Raw genomic sequence first — 18,177 nt, 5'->3', positions numbered from 1 at the left:
AGAGAGAGAGAGAGAGAGAGAGAGAGAGAGAGAGAGAGAGTAAGCAAGTTGTCGTATATGCACAAACACTAGAATAAAACTTGAAAGCAAGTTAACATTATGATAACCATAAATCAAGTGGTGGTGAAGTTTGAACTACAGGTAACATAGAGATTCATCTGAAATAAAGAAAAATGAAAGAATGAAGTTACCTGTGCCAACATTGCCATATATGTAAAGTCCTTTTGAAGCACACCAGACGCTTCGGCACGGCACGAGCAGAGGAACAAAAATGGAGCACAACATAACAAGGCCCGGGCTCCAACTGTGAGAAACACCACGAAGGCGACAGCAGATGAGGGATTACATCAGTGCCGTGTTCCGTTAAACCCTGAAGCAACGTAGAAGATGTATAAGCCCGATTAGACCACTGATGACCGAAAACAAAAAACTAAAACAACGGCCCAGCCCACCTCCCTAAATCCAGTTGGGGATCTGTAACATTGGCTTCTTATTCCATTAGCAGGCTCCCACTTCCACTACCAAGGCAAACAAGATTATAGAGCTCTGTCAAGCTTGTTCCCTGCAACCATCATCTTGCCACATGTCAATACATCCTTGCATCAGCTATGTCTATGGTGGGCCCATCCTATGTTAATCCATGATAAACTCTGCGAACTCCTTTATCCTTACTCTAAACTCTAAACTCGTTCTATCTGTCGCTCTCTATCCCACGTTCTATTTTTTTCTTTAACCTACCTTCTATCATTCAAGCAACCTATTTTTGGGAAAAATCCGAAAAACAGAATATTTGATTTGCAGCCATTACACGCGGTAGAGTTTTCTTGTCAATGCAAGACTGAAGTAGCTTTGACAAATAGTGAAAAATGATGTATTCCTTGAATCTGTAATTGAATCAGAGTAAAATAGTCTTACTTTCTGATTGAACAGAAAATTATTCCCCTTAGAAATGGAAAAACGAAGAACAAGAAAAAAGTTCATGCATGCAATGAATGATATATATATATATACTCCTATCTGGAGCATTTCACTCAAACTGCTTTTCACTCAAACTCTCTCTCCCTCATAACTCTCTCTTGCTCACACCTTTTGTCTACTTTTTCTCTCTTCTCACGGAATGGACATGTTATTTTTTACTATTCTATTAGTTCTTGTACAAGCAGTAGTAGCTAGTAATCAATTATCTCTTAATGGATGCCAAAGTGAGTGTTATGGTATTCAAATTTCATATCCATTTGGCATAGAAAATTCATATACCGGTGTTACCTGTTTCTTAGAAGAATCCTTCGAACTTACTTGCAACACTACTACTTCCAGTTTAATATGGGACAATAAGCCAGTCATAGCCATAAACGTCTCCCAAGGTCAAGCAGAGATATTGATTTCTGCCATCGAAGTTTGTTATGATAGTCGCCTTGGTAATTCCGCTTGTTTGACCCCTCCCTTCGGAATCACAAATAGTCTTTCTTTCATCGTTTCAAGCAAAGACAACAAGTTCATAACTGTTGGCTGTAGTACTTTTGCCTATCTTACTATCTACAGCAACACCAGCGGTTCTATAGTGGGGTGCGTAACACAATGTCATAACATGAGTATGGCAATTGATGAGGGACATTGTCCGGCAAAGGGTGCTGTAAGGTGGATATTCCTACCGGAATGACAACGGCCACAATTCAAGTAGCAACCTATCTCTACTGTAGCTATTCCTTTGTCGTCAAGAATGGCAACTACTCATTTTCGAAGGACCACTTGGAGAAGCTACCATATCAGATGTTCCCTGTGGTTTTTGATTGGAGTGTTGAAAACGAGACGTGTAAAGAATCTTTGAGCAGAGGTACCAACGCTTGCAAGTGAAATAGTACTTGTGTAGAGGCAGAGAGCGGATATGGTTACCGGTGTCAATGCAACCAAGGTTTTGAAGGAAATCCATACCTTCATGCTTGCACAGGTAACTAACTAATTATATTAAATATTTATCTATTTTTATTTTGTTATTTTTCTTTGACAACTTCAATTTGTTTTCTCTATTACTGCAGACATTAATGAATGTGATGTGGGAAATCATACATGTCTAACTAGCAATAATTGTCTTAATACAATTGGATCCTACCAGTGCTTTTGTCCCAAGGGACAATCAGGAAATGGTACCAAAGAAAACGGTTGCCACAAGAAAAATTTCCTTCCACGTATTATCATTGGTAAGAAATTTAATTACGTTTACATTTATAAATAATTAGTCAGATATTTTTATTTAAATGCGTAAAATATTTCATATTTTTATTTTATATTAATAAAATTGTAGATATCAGTTTGTATTTCAATAATAAATAGCTGTTATTATATTCTAATGTATATATAACATCAGAAAAGATAAGATATACTCCATTTTGTAAAAGAAAATTAAAAAATTGTGTCCAACACATTACATGCAGGTGCAACTGCAGTAGGATTCATGGCTATTTTGGTGGGGACTGGTTTCCTATACTTAACGTACCAAAAGAGAAAACTCACCAAACTAAAAGAGAAGTTCTTTAAGCAAAACGGTGGTCTTATTTTGCTACAAAAACTCTCTACAAGAGAAGAGTCCTCTCATACTACTAAAATTTTCACTGCCTAACAGTTGAAGAAGGCCACCAACACGACGACAACTTAGTCGTTGGCAAGGGAGGTTTTGGCACAGTGTACAAAGGACTTCTAGAGAATGACAAAGTTGTTGCCATCAAGAAGTCCAAAACAGTTAATCCTACACAAGTTGAGCAATTCATTAATGAGGTTATTCTTTTTTAAAACCTGAATTTTATCAATGTTTTCAGGTATGAAATCAAGACTCATGAAACTAAGGTAAACCCTTTTGTCTTGGTCAATTTTCCAGGTCAACAGTGTAATTTAGTACTACTTATCTTTTAAAAGCTTCTTTTCATAGTTTTCACCTTTTAATTTGATTTTCCTTCTCAAAGTAAGAAAAATTCAGCTTAGAACATATCATGTACCATGTTCCTGGTAAGTGGTAAGAGTAGAACACATTTATGTTCTTTATTTTTTGAACCTTGTTATATAATAATCTCAGCATTACTTGCACATTTTGAACTTTTCAAAGTACATATTTATCATATGCATTGTTGCATTATTTAGAACCTATAGCTGTAAGGAATAAAGAATGAACATTATTATCACACTAACTAGATCACTCACCTACTTTTGCTTGTTTGGAATAACAAGCAGAGGTTAGGCCGTTGGAAAACAGTTATTTTGGTACAAATAGAATGAAAATCTTATTTTCAAATTGATGATGCCTCAGAGAGTACACTGCTGCTAGATTTTTGAGATCTCCTACGTTGCCTCTGAAAATAAGGGTGGACATCGCGAACTCCATCCAAGTACAATGGCGTTTGCATTTCCACAAGGCGCGAGACCTGCCAAGCATTCCAAGAAAGAGCCAATGTTAATGATGTTCTTTCAAAAGGTTAAAAAACTTAATCAGCAGTGTTCTTGCTTCCACCGAAACTAAAAGCTGGGAGGTCACTACTTACAGCTCTATGAAAGGCAAACATCTCTTCTTGACCGGATAATCTGGATGTGATACCAACAGGAGTACCTCCTGAGCCCACATTGCCTTCTGCTAAGACATCACGGCAAAGTTTAGCACCTTCGGTCTATTTCAAACTGGAAACTGAAACCAAGACGAGATGGCAGAGGTTCAGTTAGCAATGCAACATTTAATTAAGATAACTAGAATACCACCACCAACAGAGTTGATAAGGCTTATACAACCACTAGTTTATACACTACTGAGAAAATTTTAATAATAGGACATACATAAATCAGTAGCTATTCATCTACGTGCCTTCTATCCCAAGTTTGATAGAAACCTGAGATCTAAAAAAAATTTAGATTTCAAATACAGGGTATTTAGGGCGTCCAACTTTTTAACCAAATCAATAAAACATCACTTTTGGAACCTATCAGTACAAATACTGCATTTGCTAACAATAGATATTGGTAAAACTGTTATTAAAATTCCTTATTGCCTCGCCTCACATATTATGTATGCCACATTTTAGCAATTGTAACGCGGTTAGTACATCAGTCAACATAGAATTGCAGCACACTTCCGAGATTTTGAAAACAATTTTACAGGGTCATTCCAGGAAATAAATACATATGATAAATGTTTCACAATTTCTTTATAAACAAGTCCCCCCCAACACCAGAGAAATTGCAATTCATGAAACTACCTAGATTTGGGAATTCAATAAAAAATATTTATAATCTGAGCCATCTGTTCCCAGCTACATGGCATCAGAAGAAAATTTAAGACTACAACCATAAGAATCAATTACCAGGTTAGAGCTCCTCTAAAGGATTCATACCTTTTAATCTGAAAGTTCCTTCTGCACAACATAAATAACAGAAATCAACAAGGTTATCTCTCCAAGTCAAAAAGTGTGCCATCCTTAGTTCCATGAAATAATTCATCAATTGAGGAGGATGCCAAGCAACAAAGGCAGCAATGATGATTGTACAACTCGTCAATTAGGGTTATAAATCTCCTTGCCTGAAAAGTAAAATATATACAATATAAAAATCAAAACAAGACAGGGCTATGCAGAAACAATTGTACTAATTCAATGTAATTGCTGTTATTTAGGAATATTCTATGAAACAATGCAGCTACAGAGTGAGAGAATACGAATTTCATAACCTAAAATTTTCCTTCGTAGTAAAATAAGGCAATTATCAGTACAGTTGAGGTCAACTCAACCTTTCAGTAACCATACCTTGTCACAGATGCGCATACTCATCACTGGAATATCAGATATGAAAACAGTGTGATAGTTTTCAGCAACTGCAATATAGTCGGCTGCACCCAACTGAAAGCTGAGAGAGAGAGAGAGTAAGCAAGTTGTCGTATATGCACAAACACTAGAATAAAACTTGAAAGCAAGTTAACATTATGATAACCATAAATCAAGTGGTGGTGAAGTTTGAACTACAGGTAACATAGAGATTCATCTGAAATAAAGAAAAATGAAAGAATGAAATTACCTGTGCCAACATTGCCATATATGTAAAGTCCTTTTGGAGCACACCAGACGCTTCGGCACGGCGCGAGCAGAGGGACAAAAATGGAGCACAGCATAATAAGGCGCGGGCTCCAACTGTGAGAAACACCACGACGGGGACAGCAGAAGAGGGATTACATCAGTGCTGTGTTCCGTTATACCCAGAAGAAACATAGAAGATGTATAAGCCCGATTAGACCACTGATGAGCGAAAACAAAAAACTAAAACAACGGCCCTGCCCACCTCCCTAAATCCAGTTGGGGATCTGTAATATTGGCTTCTTATTCCATTAGCAGGGTCTCCCTTCCACTACCAAGGCAAACAAGATTATATAGCTCTGTCAAGCTTATTCCCTGCAACCATCATCTTGCCACATGTCAATACATCCTTGCATCAGCTATGTCTATGGTGGGCCCATCCTATGTTAATCCATGATAAACTCTGTGAACTCCTTTATCCTTACTCTAAACTCTAAACTCGTTCTATCTGTCGCTCTCTATCCCACGTTCTATTTTCTTCTTTAACATACCTTCTATCATTCAAGCAACCTATTTTTGGGAAAAATCCTAAAAATAGAATATTTGATTTGCAGCCATTACACGCGGTAGAGTTTTTTTGTCAATGCAAGACTGAAGTAGCTTTGACAAATAGTGAAAAATGATGTATTTTTTTAATCTGTAATTGAATCAGAATAAAATAGTCTTACTTTCCGATTGAACAGAAAATTATTCCCCTTAGAAATGAAAAAACGAAGAACAAGAAAAAAGTTCATGCATACAATGAATGATATATATATACTACTATCAGGAGCATTTCACTCAAACTGCATTTCACTCAAACTCTCTCTCCCTCACAACTCTCTCTTCCTCACACCTTTTGTCTACTTTTTCTCTCTTCTCATGGAATGGACACGTTATTTTTTACTGTTCTATTAGTTCTTGTACAAGTAGTAGTAGCTAGTAATCAGTTATCTCTTAGTGGATTCCAAAGTGAGTGTTATGGTATTCAAATTCCATATCCATTTGGCATAGAAAATTCATATACCGTTGTTACCTATTTCTTAGAAGAATCCTTTGAACTTACGTGCAACACTACTACTTCCAGTTTAATATGGGACAATAAGCCAGTCATAGTCATAAACGTCTCCCAAGGTCAATTAGAGATATTGATTTCTGCCATCGAAGTTTGTTATGATAGTCGCCTTGGTAATTTCGCTAGTTTGACCCCTCCCTTCGGAATCACAAATAGTCTTTCTTTCATCATTTCAAGCAAAGACAACAAGTTCATAACTGTTGGCTGTAGTACTTTTGCCTATCTTACTATCTACAGCAACACCAGCGGTTCTATAGTGGGGTGCGTAACACAATGTCATAACATGAGTATGGCAATTGATGAGGGACATTGTCCGGCAAAGGGTGCTGTAAGGTGGATATTCCTACCGGAATGACAACGGCCACAATTCAAGTAGCAACCTATCTCTACTGTAGCTATTCCTTTGTCGTCAAGAATGGCAACTACTCATTTTCGAAGGACCACTTGGAGAAGCTACCATATCAGATGTTCCCTGTGGTTTTTGATTGGAGTGTTGAAAACGAGACGTGTAAAGAATCTTTGAGCAGAGGTACCAACGCTTGCAAGTGAAATAGTACTTGTGTAGAGGCAGAGAGCGGATATGGTTACCGGTGTCAATGCAACCAAGGTTTTGAAGGAAATCCATACCTTCATGTTTGCACAGGTAATTAACTAATTCTATTAAACATTCATCTATTTTTATTTTGTTATCTTTTCTTTGACAACTTTAATTTGTTTTCTCTATTACTGCAGACATTAATGAATGTGATGTGGAAAATCATACATGTCTAACTAACAATAATTGTCTTAATACAATTGGATCCTACCAGTGCTTTTGTCCCAAGGGACAATCAAGAAATGGTACCAAAGAAGACGGTTGCCACAAGAAAAATTTCCTTCCACGTATTATCATTGGTAAGAAATTTAATTACGTTTACATTTATAAATAATTAGTCAGATATTTTTATTTAAATACATAAAATATTTCATATTTTTATTTTATATTAATAAAATTATAGATATTAGTTTGTATTTCAATAATAAATAGCTGTTATTCTATTCTAATGTATATATAGCATCAGAAAAGATAAGATATACTCCATTTTGTAAAAGAAAATTAAAGAATTGTGTCCAACACATTACATGCAGGTGCAAGTGCAGCAGGATTCATGGCTATTTTGGTGGGGACTGGTTTCCTATACTTAACGTACCAAAAGAGAAAACTCACCAAACTAAAAGAGAAGTTCTTTTAGCAAAACGGTGGTCTTATTTTGCTACAACAACTCTCTACAAGAGAAGAGTCCTCTCATACTACTAAAATTTTCACTGCCGAACAGTTGAAGAAGGCCACCAACAACTACGACAACAACTTAGTCATTGGCAGGGGAGGTTTTGGCACAGTGTATAAAGGACTTCTAGAGAATGACAAAGTTGTTGCCATCAAGAAGTCTAAAACAGTTAATCCTACACAAGTTGAGCAATTCATCAATGAGGTTATTCTTTTTTAAAACCTGAATTTTATCAATGTTTTCAGGTATGAAATCAAGACTCATGAAACTAAGGTAAGCCCTTTTGTCTTGGTCAATTTCCCTGGTCAACAGTGTAATTTAGTACTACTTATCTTTTAAAAGCTTCTTTTCATAGTTTCCACCTTTTAATTTGATTTTCCTTCTCAAAGTAAGAAAAATTCAGCTTAAAACATATCATGTACCATGTTCCTGGTAAGTGGTAAGAGTAGAACACATTTATGTTCTTTATTTTTTGAACCTTGTTATATAATAATCTCAGCATTACTTGTACATTTTGAACTTTTCAAAGTACATATTTATCAAATGCATTGCTGCATTATTTAGAACCTATAGCTGTAAGGAATAAAGAATGAACATTATTATCACACTAACTAGATCACTCACCTACTTTTGCTTGTTTGGAATAACAAGCAGAGGTTAGGCCGTTGGAAAATAGTTATTTTGGTACAAATAGAATAAAAATCTTATTTTCAGATTGATGATGCCTCAGAGAGTACACTGCCGCTAGATTTTTGAGATCTCATACGTTGCCTTTGAAAATAAGGGTGGACATCGCGAAGTCCACCCAAGTACAATGGCGTCTGCATTTCCACAAGGCGCGAGACCTGCCAAGCATTCCAAGAAAGAGCTAATGTTAATGATGTTCTTTCAAAAGGTTAAAAAACATAATCAGCAGTGTTCTTGCTTCCACTGAAACTAAAAGCTGGGAGGTCACTACTTACGGCTCTATGAAAGGTAAACATCTCTTCTTGATCGGATAATATGGATGTGATACCAACATGAGTACCTCCTAAGCCCACATTGCCTTCTGCTAAGACATCACGGCGAAGTTTAGCACCTTCGGTCTCTGTTTCAAACTAGAAACTGAAACCAAGACGAGATGGCGGAGGTTCAGTTAGCAATGCAACATTTAATTAAGATAACTATAATACCACCACCAACAGAGTTGATAAGGCTTATACAAGCACTAGTTTATACACTATTGAGAAAATTCTAATAATAGGATATACATAAATCAGTAGCTATTCATCTACGTTCCTTTTATCCCAAGTTTGATAGAAACATGAGAACTAAAAAAATTTTAGATTTCAAATACAGGGTATTTAGGGCGTCCAACTTTTTAACTAAATCAATAAAACATCACTTTTGGAACCTATCAGTACAAATACTGCATTTGCTAACAATAGATATTGGTGAAACTGTGATTAAAATTCCTTATTGCGTCGCCTCACATATTATGTATGCCACATTTTAGCAATTGTAACGCGGTTAGTACATCAGTCAACATAGAATTGCAGCACGCTTCCGAGATTTTGAAAACAATGTTACAGGGTCATTCCAGGAAATAAATACATATGATAAATGTTTCACAATTTCTTTATAAACAAGTCCCCCCCAACACCAGAGAAATTGCAATTCATGAAACTACCTAGATTTGGGAATTCAATGAAAAATATTTATAATCTGAGCCATCTGTTCCCAGCTACATGGCATCAGAAGAAAATTTAAGACTACAAGCATAAGAATCAATTACCAGGTTAGAGCTCCTCTAAAGGATTCATACCTTTTAATCTGAAAGTTCTTTCTGCACAACATAAATAACAGAAATCAACAAGGTTACCTCTCCAAGTCAAAAAGTGTGCCATCCTCAGTTCCTTGAAATAATTCATCAATTAAGGAGGATGCCAAGCAACAAAGGCAGCAATGATGATTGTACAACTCGTCAATTAGGGTTATAAATCTCCTTGCCTGAAAAGTAAAATATATACAATATAAAAATCAAAACAAGACAGGGCTATGCAGAAACAATTATACTAATTCAATGCAATTGCTGTTATTTAGGAATATTCTATGAAACAATGCAGCTACAGAGTGAGAGAATACGAATTTCATAACCTAAAATTTCCCTTCGTAGTAAAATAAGGCAATTATCAATACATTTGAGGTAAACTCAACCTTTCAGTAACCATACCTTGTCACGGATGCGCATACTCATCACTGGAATATCAGATATGAAAACAGTGTGATAGTTTTCAGCAACTGCAATATAGTCGGCTGCACCCAACTTAAAGCCAAGAGAGAGAGAGTAAGCAAGTTGTCGTATATGCACAAACACTAGAATAAAACTTGAAAGCAAGTTAACATTATGATAACCATAAATCAAGTGGTGGTGAAGTTTGAACTACAGGTAACATAAAGATTCATCTGAAATAAAGAAAAATGAAAGAATGAAGTTACTTGTGCCAACATTGCCATATATGTAAAGTCCTTTTGGAGCACACCAGACACTTCGGCACGGCGCGAGCAGAGGAACAAAAATGGAGCACAGCATAACAAGGTGCGGGCTCCAACTGTGAGGAACACCACGACGGCGACAGCAGAAGAGGGATTACATCAGTGCCATGTTCCGTTAAACTCTGAAGCAACGTAGAAGATGTATAAGCCCGATTAGACCACTGATGACCGAAAACAAAAAACTAAAACAACGGCCCAGCCCACCTCCCTAAATCTAGTTGGGGATCTGTAACATTGGCTTCTTATTCCATTAGCAGGCTCCCCCTTCCACTACCAAGGCAAACAAGATTATAGAGCTCTGTCAAGCTTGTTCCCTACAACCATCATCTTGCCACATGTCAGTACATCCTTGCATCAGCTATGTCTATGGTGGGCCCATCTTATGTTAATCCATGATAAACTCTGCTAACTCCTTTTATCCTTACTCTAAACTCTAAACTCGTTCTATCTGTCGCTCTCTATCTCACGTTCTATTTTCTTCATTAACCTACCTTCTATCATTCAAGCAACCTATTTTTGGGAAAAATCCTAAAAACATAATATTTGATTTGCAGCCATTACACGCGGTAGAGTTTTCTTGTCAATGCAAGACTGAAGTAGCTTTGACAAATAGTGAAAAATGATGTATTCCTTGAATCTGTAATTGAATCATAGTAAAATAATCTTACTTTCCGATTGAACAAAAAATTATTCCCCTTAGAAATGGAAAAACGAAGAACAAGAAAAAAGTGCACGCATGCAATGAATGATATATATACTCCTATAAGGAGCATTTCACTCAAACTGCATTTCACTCAAACTCTCTCTCCCTCACAACTCTCTCTTGCTCACACCTTTTGTCTACTTTTTCTCTCTTCTCACGGAATGGACATGTTATTTTTTACCGTTCTATTAGTTCTTGTACAAGCAGTAGTAGCTAGTAATCAATTATCTCTTAGTGGATGCCAAAGTGAGTGTTATGGTATTCAAATTCCATATCCATTTGGCATAGGAAATTTATATACCGGTATTACCTGTTTCTTAGAAGAATCCTTTGAAGTTACTTGCAACACTACTACTTCCAGTTTAATATGGGACAATAAGCCAGTCATAGCCATAAACATCTCCCAAGGTCAATTAGAGATATTGATTTCTGCCTTCGAAGTTTGTTATGATAGTCGCCTTGGTAATTGCGCTAGTTTGACCCCTCCTTTCGGAATCATAAATAGTCTTTCTTTCACTCAAACTGCATTTCACTCAAACTCTCTTTCGCTCACAACTCTCTCTTGCTCACACTTTTTGTCTAGTTTTTCTCTGTTCTCACTTTCTCTCACGGAATGGACATGTTATTTTTTACTGTTATATTAGTTCTTGTACAAGCAGTAGTAGCTAGTAATGAAATATCTCTTAGTGGATGCCAAAGTGAGTGTTATGGTATTCAAATTCTATATCCATTTGGCATAGAAAATTCATATACCGGTGCTACCTGTTTTTTAGAAAAATCTTTTGAACTTACTTGCAACAGTACTATTTCCAAGTTAATATGGGACAATAAGCCAGTCATAGCCATAAACGTCTCCCAAGGTCAAGTAGATATATTGATTTTTGCCATCGATGTTTGTTATGATAGTCCTTGGTAATCCCGTTAGTTTTACCCCTCCCTTCGGAATCACAAATATTCTTTCTTTCATCATTTCAAGCAAAGACAACAAGTTCATAGCTGTTGGCTGCAGTACTTTCGGCTATCTTACTATCTACAGCAACACCAGCGGTTCTATAGTGGGGTGCATAACACAATGTCATAACATGAGTATGGCAATCGATGAGGGACATTGTTCCAGCAACGGGTGTTGTAAGGTGGATATTCCTACCGGAATGACAACGGCCACAATTCAAGTAGCAACCTATCTCTACTGTAGCTATTCCTTTGTCGTCAAGAATGGCTACTACTCGTTTTCGAATGACCACTTGGAGAATCTACCATATCAAATGTTCCCTGTGGTTTTTGATTGGAGTGTTGGAAACGAGACGTGTAAAGAATCTTTGAGCAGAGGTACCAACGCTTGCAAGGGAAATAGTACTTGTGTGGAGGCAGAGAGCGGATATGGTTACCGGTGTCAATGCAACCAAGGTTTTGAAGGAAATCCATACCTTCATGCTTGCACAGGTAATTAACTAATTCTATTAAACATTCATCTATTTTTATATAGTTTGTTATCTTTTCTTTGGCAACTTCAATTTGTTTTCTCTGTTACTGCAAACATTGATGAATGTGATAGGTAGATTCATACATGTCTAAGTAAGGATACCTGTCTCAATTCAATTGGATCCTATTCATGCTTTTGTCCTAACGGGCAATCAGGAAATTGATTAGTAATAGGAGGCTGCCATGAGAAAATTCACAAAATTATGCTTCCAGAAATTGTCACTGGTAAGCAATTTCACCACGGTTACATTTATTGTGCAAGCTAGAGATATTAATATAATACAAAAAAATTGTGTATACATCCAATTTTAGTTACAAGTTAAAAAGATTACGGAATCAGTTGGTATCTAATTGGTAGATATTTAGTTACACTCATTTGTTTCGATATGCCACATGCATGAATCACAGCTGAATCATTCATCATATATTATGCTCTCCAACAACATACTCTACCAACAAGGTACAAGATAAAGTGCAATATTTAGAACTCGGTTAAGTAACATGTAAAGTCTTCGGAACAATACCTTTCACCGTAAATTTCTGGAAAAAAAATGCCAATAAAGCTACAAGGCTACAAGAAATCTAATACAAAAATGAAGGTAGGGGCATATCTAATCTACAGGATGCTAGAAAAGTATGATACCCTGATTTCTTATTGCCAAGTACCATGAGCTCCCTTGTTGCGCTTCTTCAGTGACTCGCAGAAAAAGGGAAAAAGCACCTTTCATTTCATCTGGAAGAGGGAACTGAAGGGGGAGTACGAGGGGCGGGCGTGTATTATGTTGCAAACTTGTTTTTCGGGAGATTGGAATCGCAAGTGCTGGTTGCTGCTTGTTTAGCCCTTCCATAATAAAGGAAAATGCCCCAAAAGTGAGGCAACTCTGCAAGAGAGCTTGTGGCGCACCTGGAGAAAAGTAGAATATGAGTCCTAAAAAGAGAGAGCAGAGAACAAAATTTATATTTCTCTTTCATTAAGGAATCAAGGAGCGAAACTTCTGAATTTTTTTAATGTATTCCAACGGATTGGAACATCCAAAGCTCATCTTTCCAGTGAAAAATAGCATTCTTAGAGCAATTGTTACCAAAACCCATTAAATAATACAATGTTGTCATGCCCTTTATATACAATTCCAATTAGTCGAATAATGTGGGACTCAACTAACAGTAAATCCAAATAAAGGGAGAAAAAAATGATACCTGAAAAGCCTAGTGCAAGGCCAGTACAACATCCAGCTACTCCAGCATTAATAATTGCAGATATGAAGTTTAAAGTAATCAGAAGAAGAAGATTAGCAAAGCAAGAGTGCCATTTACAGCTGAAAAAGTTCCCACTCATACCATCATCCTTTCCTCGAAGTCTTTTCAAGATGCAAACAACCAAACTATGAACTCTAGACAAAACAGCAAACGTCTAACAACACAATAGAAAATAATGTACATTTATCAGCCAAATTGAACAATTAAGAAAACACAAGACACAAATACCAAATCATTAGTTTATTCTATGATAAGTTATTTAAGTTATCTCCAACAACCTCCGAATTCACCATAAGTTGCTGTGCTACCCCGCTCCCATCCGCGCTGCTGCTCGCTGTGACTGGCCCAATTTTTCATGTATTGCTGTAACTGTTCCTCGGCCAATTCTTTGAAGCTTCCTTGTTTTCATGTCATTGTGTTTGTAGGTGACCCAAATTCACAGAATTCATCATCACATTGTTCGCCGAACCCTTCAATTGCATATGGTTGCGATTTCGCTGCGGGTTCTCCCTTGTAACGATATACATCAAAGGTTTCAGAACGCCGACCTGAGCACACCAGACGCTTCGGCACAGCGCGAGCAGAGGAACAAAAATGGAGCACAGCATAACAAGGCGCGGGCTCCAACTGTGAGGAACACCACGATGGTGACAGCAGAAAAGGGATTACATCAGTGTTGTGTTCCGTTAAACCCTGAAACAACGTAGAAGATGTATAAGCCCGATTAGACCACTGATGACTGAAAATAAAAAATAAAACAACGGCCCAGCCCACCTCCCTAAATCCAGTTGGGGATCTGTAACATTGGCTTCTTATTCCATTAGCAGGCTCCCCCTTCCACTACCAAGGCAAACAAGATTATGGAAATAGATCCTCTCTATTTTTTTTAACACGAGAGTATAAAGTGTGATCTCTCATCTTTAATTCTATAAGTGGGACCAAAATTAAATAGGAGAGAGAGAACAATGAAGGGTGAGATTTTACACTGGATACCATCCAGTTCTTTTTGCACTGGAGAGGATCTACTCCCCAAGATTATAGAGCTCTGTCAAGCTTGTTTCCTGCAACCATCATCTTGCCACATGTCAATATATCATTGCATCTGTATACATACACGTGTAGGTGGGCACATCCTATGTTAATCCATGATAAACTCTGCTAACTCCTTTATCCTTACTCTAAACTCGTTCTATCTGTCGCTCTCTATCCCACGTTTTATTTTCTTCTTTAACCCACCTTCTATCATTCAAGCAACGTATTTTTGGAAAAAATCCTAAAAGTAGCTTTGACAAATAGTGAAAAATGATGTATTCCCCTTAGAAATGGAAAAATGAAGAACAAGAAAAAAGTTAATGTTTGCCAATAATAAATGAAATAAGAGAAATTTGAATTGAATCCTTATTATATAGAACCACCCATGGATGCAATGAATGTTTAAAATTCCGAATATATATATTTCACTCAAACTCTCTCAACTCTCTCTTGCTCATACCTTTTGTCTACTTTTGCTCTGTTCTCACTTTCTCTCACGGAATGGACATGTTATTTTTTACTGTTATATTAGTTCTTGTACAAGCAGTAGTAGCTAGTAATCAAATATCTCTTAGGGTGTGTGTGGTTGGAGGAATTATAAATAATTCTTAGAAATTTTAAGATGGGAATATCATATTCTCATGTTTGGTTCAAAGTTTGAAAAGTTATTTCTAAGCAAGTTTGATTCTAGGAAATCAAAATACCATAATTTCAATTCTTACCTTTTCTTTGGGTATCTTTAATTCTCATAAGAATGGAATCTTTGTAACAAAGTAATATTTAAACCACACACAACTTTGATGGATGCCAAAGTAAGTGTTATGGTATTCAAATTTCATATCCATTTGGCATAAGAAATTCATATACCGGTAACCGGTGCTACCTATTTTTTAAAAGAATCCTTTGAACCTATTTTTATTTCCGGTGCTTCAGTTTTGACAATTTTTTTATAAAATATTATCTCAAATTATCAATATCTGTTTTGCTATGATTGGTGAATTCATCAAATAAGACACATGCTTGAATTACCATAATGCAGCATTATCCAACCATCTCAATATGAATAATCCGTGAAATTAACAATAGAGTAGTTTCAACAAATGTCAAGTGACAATAAACCCCCTTTTTTTACATTACTTTTAAAGCAAATTCTTCACACGTTTTCTAATTCTTAACCAATAGATTTAGGGTTGAGTTTTAAGAATGAAAAATATTCATTAAAAAACTCGTAGCTTTTATATATATAATTGAATTTCTGAAATAAGGTTCAGATATTAATGATTCACTAGGCAAAAAGGGGGTAAAGTATATATCTAACTTATGCTCCACGCACGTCCTAATAACTTCTTACCGTTAATATCAAATGAAATAATTGATATTATTATGATTTATCAATCAACGTAGGCTTTTGTCTTTTTGAGGCATTTGGTTGCTTGGATTAACATGCATGTCATTGTTTCCTTGGGACAAAGGAAAGCAATAGTGAGCTTAGAAATTGAAGGTTCTAAAGACACCCACCACCCACTTCTTGCATATTCCTAGGTTATCTTCTGTGCATCATGAAAGAAATGAATTCTTTCTCTCTCTCTCTCTTTTCAGTTGATCTTATAATATTCAGAAATTATTTTTAATACGAAAATAGAGGTTATGTTTTGGTTGAATATTGATATTTAAAGTGTATTATAGTATTGTGGAAATCATTCAACACGCTCCCCACGTGTTTCAATACGCCCCCACGTGTCCAACACACCCCCACGTGTTGGTCAGGATGCTGCCACGTGTCCAACACCCACGTGGTACAACACGCCCCCTGCGTGTTACCCTTCTACCTGATATCTCTATCCATGCGTAAATACACTAGGTTCATCCATTTCCAGCCAATACACCACTCAAAACCCCATAATCAAATTTTTGAGCCTATAATATTTTGCTTTTTTTTTTTTTTTGCGTTTTTCAAAGGTATAAAATTTCACTGAATGATTGAATAAAGAAGGTTGGTCCAGTGGATAACCCAAAAATAAATAAATAAATAAATAACAAAAAGTGGGATCTGATCTCCCAACTCAAACTCACAAGAGATGAAAAATAAAATTATACTTTAAAAAGGACGTAATAGAGTCTATGTTCTTTTTTGTAATTCCTGAAGAAGATATTTGGAAGTTTGGACCACATACACTTGTTGTGTATCTACATTCTTGTCTTCAAATAAAAAATAAATAAATAAATTGGGAGACCCTAATCTCTTTTATAAAATCTCAGTTAATTCAAGTTAAATTAGTCGAACTTTTGGTAAATAAATTAAGTAAGTATCGGTAATTTAACTGAAAACGAATAAAGAAAGGAAAAAAGGCCCTCAAATGTTCCTAATAAAGGTAGGTAAAGGACCAAAGATATACAGAGCAAAAGAAATTCAGATAAAATTGTTTGTAAACATTGATCACTATTTGTGATACAATAATTTCATTAATGAATACTAGACTTAGTGATTAAAACTTTTTTACTATTTGAATCATCATGGATTTGTTGCATTCTTTTTCTTTAGCTTTCTTTTTTTTGGTGAAATAATTGATTATATTTTAATTGTTATTAATCTTTGTATCTAGTGCAAAATTTAGCAATAATGTATATTAAGATGATTTTACTTGACACATGTTAATAGAGAAACCAATTCATAAAATCACCAAGGGTACTACTGTAAATTTGGATCTTCTAACAATATACATAAGGATAAGGGTAAAGTATACTTTTTGTCCCTAAAATTTGGTAAAAGTTTCAAAAAGATTCCTAAATTTTATTTTGTTTCAATTTTATCCCAAAAATTTTCGATTTGCATCAAATATACTTTCGACGGCTAAATTTTTAAAAAATTAAAGATCAATTTAACAATAATACATGAAAATTATGCTTAATTTGCTTGTGTTGAGAGTTGCCCTTATGAAGTTGTTGTTGAATTGGTCTTAAATTTTTTGAAAAATTAGTCATCAAAAGTATATTTGATACAAATCAAAAACTTTTGAAACAAAATAAAATTTAAGAATATTTTTAAAATTTTAATCAATTTTCAGAAATAAAAAATGTACTTTATCCTATATATAAATATACAATATTTTATTCTATCATTTAACCAGAGCATCTAAAAGGAAAAAAAAAATACTAAATAATATTCCATGAACGCCACAACAAAATCAATCTTTGTTTGATACGGTCCCAAAACCTATCTTTATGGCATCCAACTTGGCAGAAAAGTATACATGTCTTGTCATGTTGGTGTTACAATCCATTAAGCAAATTAATTAGCAAATCAAGAAAATAATATTATTGCTTAAACTAAACTCTGTTTGACCCTACGTGTGGCCCTATAATGGGCAATTCCTTTGGTAGAGTCAATAAACAGTGGCCTCTGGCCACATTATATTAACGCTTTAATCTCTTTATTTGTCACATGAAAAGAAAGCATGATTACATCAATTGATTATTAATAAGGCTAACTAGGAACAGCCTGCACAAAAAGGTGTTATTAAATTGAAAGGGGTCCAACACATACCAACTTTGTTTATCTTTAGATTTTAAAATTTGTATTAAACCAATTTAGTAGTTAATCCTTAAATAATTTTTATTTGATAATGCTATATGATCAGATAAATTATTTTAGTAATTAAGTTTAATTAAGTTAGTTAAATAACTTATTAACACAAAAAAATTAATAAAAAAAAGAGAAAATATATAAAAAATTTAATTAAATTC

General features: G+C 35.4%; 1 long non-coding RNA gene and 1 pseudogene across 1 annotated transcript; both read right to left on the bottom strand.

Annotated features, from left to right (window-relative positions):
* LOC110264182 lies at positions 8,441-9,731 on the bottom strand. The gene is made up of 3 exons (XR_002349910.1): positions 9,637-9,731; positions 9,286-9,413; positions 8,441-8,528 (listed from the first exon to the last, which is right to left on the bottom strand). It is a non-coding gene; the product is annotated as an uncharacterized LOC110264182 (long non-coding RNA).
* The window catches only part of LOC110263856, a 9,222-nt pseudogene continuing 3,595 nt past the window's right edge, over positions 12,551-18,177 (bottom strand).

The sequence above is a fragment of the Arachis ipaensis genome, chromosome B06 (genome assembly GCF_000816755.2).
Source record: "Arachis ipaensis cultivar K30076 chromosome B06, Araip1.1, whole genome shotgun sequence".
Taxonomy (NCBI): domain Eukaryota; kingdom Viridiplantae; phylum Streptophyta; class Magnoliopsida; order Fabales; family Fabaceae; genus Arachis; species Arachis ipaensis.
This window is presented reverse-complemented; position numbering and strand designations above follow the sequence as displayed.